At 37.3% G+C, this 8,032-nt stretch overlaps 1 long non-coding RNA gene across 1 annotated transcript; it reads left to right on the top strand.

The window, feature by feature from the left end:
* The first annotated feature begins 4,359 nt into the window (after positions 1-4,359).
* On the top strand, positions 4,360-6,923 carry LOC131230977 (uncharacterized). The gene is made up of 3 exons (XR_009164158.1): positions 4,360-4,473; positions 5,643-6,295; positions 6,450-6,923. It is a non-coding gene; the product is annotated as an uncharacterized LOC131230977 (long non-coding RNA).
* The last annotated feature ends 1,109 nt before the right edge of the window (positions 6,924-8,032 follow it).

Below are 8,032 nucleotides of genomic sequence, written 5' to 3'. Positions count from 1 at the left end.
AATATTAAGAAAATCTAGTTAAGGCCTTTAATCCACTATTTGCAGGCTAATTTGGAACATGACTTGAGAAGTGACTAGGAGTTTTCTACCGTGATCTTTCAAATGGCATGGGTCATTTTTGTGATTAATGAATCTGGCTGATTTTCTGTATTGATGATGATCAATGTACGGACTTGAGATGAAAAGAGCATTAATTAGTAAAATTTTGGATTCCTTGAATCATTGATATTGTAGTCATATCCAATGCTAATAGTGGGCTCTACATTTTGCCTAGATGCCTAAAATGCAGGATCCAACATGTCCTAATGCTTTACTATTGTGATTCCATGTGTTTGTGCATCTCTATTTATAATCTCTTTATCACGTTGATTATGAATTCAATGATGAACGGAATGTTGGACTAATGATTAACATGATTAGCTAATGCATGTTATGTTACAATTGATCAAGTGTTTGGGTATGACAAGTTCTTAAAGTATTTAGCTATTTTATTTGAGAATTATAAGTCTATTTTTCATTGAGAAAAAGGTAACACCTCCACCATTTATGTAGCAAAAGATCCCAAACATCATCATAAATTACAAACCTGTTTATTGCACATATTGCTACATTTTATAATCAGTTAATGAACATAGATATCACTATTATTCGATTCATTTGATCAAGATCTTTTGGTTTTGGTTGCGATGAGATGTGCAAGGTGAACAATATACAATATGCCCCTTTTAACAATATGATTTGGTAAGAGATTATAAGTATGAGCCTACGAGTGACACTTGCGGGGAAACACTAGTGTCTACCTCATGTATACAGGACCTTGAATCCACAAGGTTATTTGTAATCCACAAGATAAGAAGGAAAATTTGAAAATTTATTATTCAATAATACTCATACTTCCCGATTACACCACTTATAAAGAAAAAGCAAAAAACCTAATTAGGAGTTCTAATTAGAGTTTACCTGAAATAGTAATTTTGTCTAAAAATATAAGTCCTAATTTAATCACGCGGGATGATTCCTAGTATGATTAGAAACAATTTATAAGAATATTGCATATGCTAGAACTCTAAAACAAACGAGATACGTCCAAATTAAAGCTTACTAAAAATAGTAAGTTTTCATAAAATTATAATTTTAAATTTGAAGGAAGCGTTTTGTCACAAAACAGACCAATATGGGTCATATGACTCGTTATGGGGTCAGTTGAGCTTGGACGTCATATTACAGTAAAGATTCATAGGTCGTCTGTCTTGTAATGATATTCGAATTAAAATCTATGACCAATTACCAATTTATGGTCCACACTTCGAATGACAATCTTCCTATCCATAATGAATTTATTCAATCAGGATGCGCTGGGGGCCCAATTACGTCATGCCTTATATAAGACTGGGCTGGATTTGACGAACTATATCCGCTTCCATTCACCCTTCTTTTGGTCCAGCTGTGCCAAGAAAATATATGATGTATGCTCTATATCAGAAAGTGATCGATATCTATGATCTTTCAACCTTATAAATTTATTGTCCATGTGCTCCACTTGCACAAATTGAAAACTCCATGGACCGCACCTTGTTGCACACACTCCATCCAATGCCAATAAAAAAGTGCCATGTGCACTCTTATGTGTGGGACTTGTTGTTCAATTCGGACGCGTGTCCACACTTGTTATGAACAACTCGAATTTAGTGAAGTGTGTGCGATTAAAAATAATATTAGGCATGTCAGACTTATACTTGACTTGAATCAATTGGAAGCTTGTGACCCCAGATGCAAAACTAATCGGATTATGATCAGTCTCGGGAAGGTTGATCTGACCGTTCAGCCTTCAATGTTACAATAATCAAGTGATTTAAGAAGATGACGATTAATCCTTCAAGATGGAATCTTTTTGCCATGTGTTAAAGATACATATATTTTTGCCAATAATGATATTATATTCAGGTTTCTTAGTAATTTGATGGTATACGAATAAGATTTAAAATGAAGACTCGATCGCCAATTTTATTAATGAAGAGAGGAAAATACAATCAACGAATAAAACAAATTAAGTAGATAAAACAAAAAAATTACATGCGACTGCCTATGTGGATAGAACAATCGTGGTGTGGAGTTTACAGGACACAATTGGTGTGATCCGTCAAATAAGAACACAATGATTGGTGGGATCCGATGAAAGATGTCGTGGATGGTGTGAACAGTAACATATCTAAGTTAAACTAAATATTATAGACTTGCTGCAACGTGGTTGAATAGAAGTGAAATATTTAAGCTAAGAAGTGAAAAACTATGAGTAACAGAGTTGCATTGTAGAGATTGTGTAATTGTGTTAAGTGAGGGCCCAAAGTTATTCACCGATTATTGCTTTTATATACTTGAAAGACTGGCAACTGAGTTAAGGTTTCCTTGTTGATCTTCAAAGGTGACTTGGTCGTGTCCCAATAGAATTTAGATTCTTTATTCCATTATAATCTAATATCCTTCTAATTCTTGATGTATTTGTCTTTTAATTGTCCATATGACGCAGGGAAACCTGAATATAATATCATTATTGCCACCAGGAACACGAAGTTGCCTTAGATTTTTCGCCAAGAGATCTATTATGCGGTCGATGGAAGCCTGTAGCCCTTGCATGGCTTACTAATTCTCTTGTTGCGCTACTTCGAAAGCTGTCACCGTTAAAGGTAAATTTCCTAGAGCACCGCCCATGGGAATGTTGCCCGACCCGTCGTTAAAAGCCATCAACCCGAGGAGAAACCTCGCTTTGATACCAAACTGATGCAGGGGAGGACGTGAGGTCGAGCACCGTCTTCCTCAAGAAGATAACTATTCCGAATCCATGGAACTTCTCTGGACTCCTCACAGAGACTTTTCGAATCTACGAGGAAAGAAAGCAGAAAATAGAAAAAATTCTAATAAATTTGAAATTGATTGATGAATAATTAAAAATGAGTTCACAACCCTTTAAATAAAGGTACCAAGCAATGAGAAAGAAATCAGAATCAAACTACAACTCAAACTCCTAGAATCCGCGACTTACTATAAATAGTAAACTTACTATTTATAGACGGTCATGATGTCTACTAGTGCGCAAGGTTTTCGGCCAAAAATAGAAAGTGTCCTATTTGGCTTCACCAAACCGTTCTCCTAATTATTCTAAGCTCTTTTCACGTTGGGTGCAACTCCTAAAGGCTGACGGATGAAGAGTTATAATCAAACTAAAACTTACTATTTATAATAAAAACGAAATTAAAACAGGGAAACGACCGTTGATCAAGGGGTTTTTCGCAATTCCAGGCTGCGCAGCCCGGCGTAGCGGGTTGGTTGGCTAAAGTAGCTCATTCTACCCCAAAATCATATATTTTATGTCAGATAACTCATTCCGGATTACGAGATACGCCCGATCTAAGGTTTGATGGTCCGGATCACTTCTGTCGTTGACCGGGCCTTTTCTGATCCATCTTGGCCATGAAACAATCTGCGACCCGCTCTACATCACCATAGTATCTATGAAAGCATCTATTATCTTTAGAAAGTTTTCATTTTTGGCATAATTGTGTGAGATGGTCTTGTCGTGTGCATCTTGGATTGTGAAATATTTGTCATCAATGAGGCATTAAGTAGTTTTTTGTGTACGCTGCAAGTTACATGTGCCACTCTTGTGATGGCTATATCTTTCAAATATTGTTCCTCTTTTCTCGGCTGCAGATGTGTATACGGCTTTAAGTCGTGCTGCTTTTGGCAAGCTCTATGTCGTCGAAGGGTATGTATCGGAGATTCTCGAAGTGTAAGTATGATTGCCTTCCTTTAATACACTACAAAAAAATAGATAAAAGCTACGGACTAATATAAACCGTAGTAGCATTGCCACGAGTTTAACTCGTAGCTGAAAGCTCCCAACTCATTTTAGAGGCCAAGGGTCTCATATGGGGCTCTAAGGGCCCACTTCAATGTATATATTTTCATCTAAACCGTCCATACACTTGAAAGCTCATTTTAAGGACATGACCCGAAAAAAGGAGGCAGGTCAAAGCTCAAGTGGACCACACCGTAGGAAACAGTGGAGATTAAACGTCTACCATTAAAAATTTATTGGGAGTGGTGTCGTTTACTTGGCCTTAAATCTTCCTCCTTTCTACGAACATGCCTAAAATTAACTGTCAAAATTAATGGACGGCGTGGATAAACCACATACATCATGGTGGGCCCCACCGAACCCTCGGTAGGGACGCATGTCCCTGGTAGATGTAATCCCTAATCCGCACCGAAAAAGAGCCCGCCATTTTTTATTTTTTCATTCTGGCGGGCTGTTCCCTCTCTCTCATGCTAATAGTAATCTGGACTGGAGGAGATGCTTTCAGAATCGCATGCTAACAGCAATCTGCAGAAGCTTGACCAGCAACTCCAATCCCTCTCTCAGAACCCTTGGTAGGAGCGCCCGTCCCTACCTCCTCCCCTCTCCTTCTTACTTTGGTAATCTCTCTCTCTCTCTCTCTCTCTCTCTCTCTCTCTCTCTCTCTCTGTTTTTTCATTTCTCTTTCACCCATGGAGGATTTGAGGGTTTGTGGATTTTAGGAATTCGGTCGTTGTGGATTTTGGAAATTGGGGATTTGGGGATTTTAGGGATTTGAGGATATTGGGGACTTTCATATTGAAGGAATTTGGAGAAATTGGGGATTCGTGAATATAGTACCCGAAAAAATAAACATTTTGCATTTCGTGGGGAGTGCCTGGATGGATGGCTTCAAGGTTGATCATGTGGATTTTTTTGTATAGGAGGTGATACATGATTGAAACCCTTTTAACTGGTTGTCAGATGTGCAATGCGTCATGCTGTGGATGTAAAGGATTGCCTATTGAATGATAGTAGGGCAGCACATCATGTGATGTGGGTTTTGTTTTTTATGTAAACAGTGAGATGCTTTATGAAGGGGCCATCGCTGCTTGGGTTCTAAAAGAAAATAAAATGATCAGTAATCCAGACCATTGATCAGGTGGCCGTGTTGTTGGTGGACAAAAATCTCACCATGTGGGCAATCAACCTTCAATCAGTTTATGGAGAACCAAACAATGGGCCTTTCTGAGTCATTGGCAATTCGACTCTTCTATATACCATATGATTTGGTATGTAAACCTTGTATACTATCCAATCAACATCCTCACCAACTCTGATTGTCATTATTTGATCTTTTGTACAGGAGCATCTGTGTTGAGATAATTTATCTTTTTTTTTCCATGAAGGCTAGTCATGCATTCCTGTTACTTTATTTTTTGTTCATCAACTATATTATTGATAAGGTAGAGATGTATGATGGAATTCCAGTAGTGCTATGTTTTGTAATGATATTTTCATGTTTTACAATTAGGGATCCATGTCATTTTGCAGGATTTGGAATCATGTGGGGACTTGCTCATATTTCTTGTGGTCAAGTACTCTTGAATCATTTTCTAAGTGACAGGTGGTACTTTTAATGATTGTATCAGAATTTTGCAGTTTTTTTTTCTTCATCTAATATAAATTTTTTTACTGACATTTCTAGCTATTGGCTACTCATAATCAACCAATTTAGTTCTTCATTTATTTATTCTTCAGTTTCATATTCTTTATGAGAATCGCTCTAATATTGCTTCGTAACTTTCAGGGGCAGTCTTAAATTTCCATGGTCTTATAGGAGAGGAAATCATGCCCTTTTACTCCAACAATGGGAAAGTCTACTTTCACCAGATGGAAAGCTTTGAGATGGAATGAAGTTTTTGTAGAAAGTCTGCAGTCTCAGGTGAGAGACTCCTGATGTTGCATGCCTGCACACTTCTTTGATCTATTTTCTCCCATTGCTTGTCATATAATAACCATGGACTATTTGCAGGTTCTTGACGAAGCTGATCGAATGCTTGACATGGGATTCGAGCAAGAAGTTCGCTCCATATTGAGCTGGACATCCTCTAGTATGTGATTTGTACAAAAACCATGAAAGAGTTTTGTTGGTTTTTGTTGTAGAATGAGATATTCATGGACATGAATCCCAATGAGCAATGTTGCAAAACAATCTATGGGAGGGACACATTTTCTCTATTTTGTTTCTGTTGCAATGTATTTTCCTTTTGTTCCTAGATATGGATATATAGAAACGGCTTCGAGTCTTTTCTCATAGCTGTTGTCAATCCCAGCAAGCAAGCACTTGACTGTTGGGATGAGGAGAATGGGCAAAATGGGGATTTTGCCGCTCTTTGTGAGAATCCCAGGGCAAAAGAATACATTCTTGGGGAACTTACAAAGCATGCCAAAGCAAAGAAGGTAATTAGTAGCTAAACAGTCTGAAGTGATATTTGCTTATTCTTGGGTTTTCAATACCGTTTGTCATGTTTTTACTTATTTGGAAGCTGAAAGGTTTTTTTAACTATCCTGTAGTCCACTCAAAGCTGAATCATAACTTATTCATGCTTGGCAGTTAAAATGTTTTGAAATCCCGAAAGCTGTCCATATTGACCCATTACCGTTTGACATGGAGCGAGACCTTCTCACCCAAACCTATAAGAAAATGCGGCAACAGTTGCTCAAATGTTACCAGGTTAGCCCTTCTTCACCCTTTCTGGGAGGTCCCTATGAGAAACAACTATGATCTCTCAACGCAGTAGCATTACCTCCTTTACTTGAAGTATCAATTGATGATAGCTTTAAAATAATTTGCTGAAAATCATGCATTATTTCCTGTATGTTTTTGTGGACATAAAGGAGTGTTGTAGATTAAAGTATAGAAAGAGGAGAGTGCCAATATCTAGAAAATCGTCTGGTTTAGGTCTCAGAAGAAATCTCCACTGTCCATTCTGCTGTAGTGGTGATTGGAACTTTTCAAGAGTTGGGTGGGCACACTGGATGGGCCACGGGCCAAAGACTGCACTGATGAATCCTGTCTGATTGATGGTGTGATGTTCGTTTAGATTCAATGAATGATGAGGACGGCCAGTGTGTTTTCCTTTACCCATAACCAGCCCATCAACAACAGGGGCACAGCTCCTGAATAGTCAAATGACTGCAAGCTAGCCAGCCAGCATACAATGGACTAAGAGACCAAATTGAAGTGATCCTGCAATATTTGGACATTTTCCAAAGCGATGAGATTCTTTTCCACTGGAACAAATCATAAAAAGCCATCTGTTTTTGTTTCATTTTGTTGTAATTCCAGGTGTAGCTTTGAGAGAAGTTTCTTTTAAATATTTTTCTTTAAAAACTGTTGTTACTTTGGCTAATGGCATGAGAACTATTATTTATTTATTTTTTTCAGCCAGAACAAATCATAAAAACACATCTGTTTTTGTTTCATTTTGTTGTAATTCTAGGTGTAGCTTTGAAAGAGGTTTCTTTTACATCTTTTTCTTTTCAAAAAATGTTGTTACTTTGGCTAATGGCACAAGAGCTAATTCTTTTATTTCAGCCAGAACAAATCATAAAAAGCCATCTGTTTTCTGTTTCATTTTGTTGCAATTCCAGGTGCAGCCTCGAAAGAGGTTTCTTTACATCTTTTTCTTTAAAAAATTGTTGTTACTTTGGTTAATGGCATAAGAACTAATTCCGTGCATTTGTTCTTGAAATGGCTTGTGCACAGTTCAAGACTGTGCTGTCCAACTAAGGGGGCAAAAAAAGAAAAAAAAATGAAGAAGAAGAAACTGTATGATTTTGTAGTTCCTTTCTCACCAGAAATATTATATTTTCACATATGCTTATCCCAAGTTTATAGCTATTAAATGACTGACTGAAGAATCTTTACTTTTCAATCCTCAGAGCACCATTGATGACATGTACAAGAATGGCAAGTGAGCAAAATATCCCCAGCCTGATGGTGCAAATACTGATGTCCATGTACATGGGGGACCCATATCCCATTTCATGTGATTTGAACATTTACTATGCTTTTTTATTTATTTCTATTATTTTGACTGTACATATTGATTAGTGGATACTTGTCAAATTTGGATTTTTCTTATTTATTTATTTATAACTGTCCATGTGATGGCCACCCAACTGGTTGTTAGG

The sequence above is a fragment of the Magnolia sinica genome, chromosome 17 (assembly GCF_029962835.1).
Source record: "Magnolia sinica isolate HGM2019 chromosome 17, MsV1, whole genome shotgun sequence".
NCBI lineage: Eukaryota > Viridiplantae > Streptophyta > Magnoliopsida > Magnoliales > Magnoliaceae > Magnolia > Magnolia sinica.
Note: the sequence above shows the minus strand (reverse complement) of the source record. Positions and strands in the feature narration are given on the sequence as shown.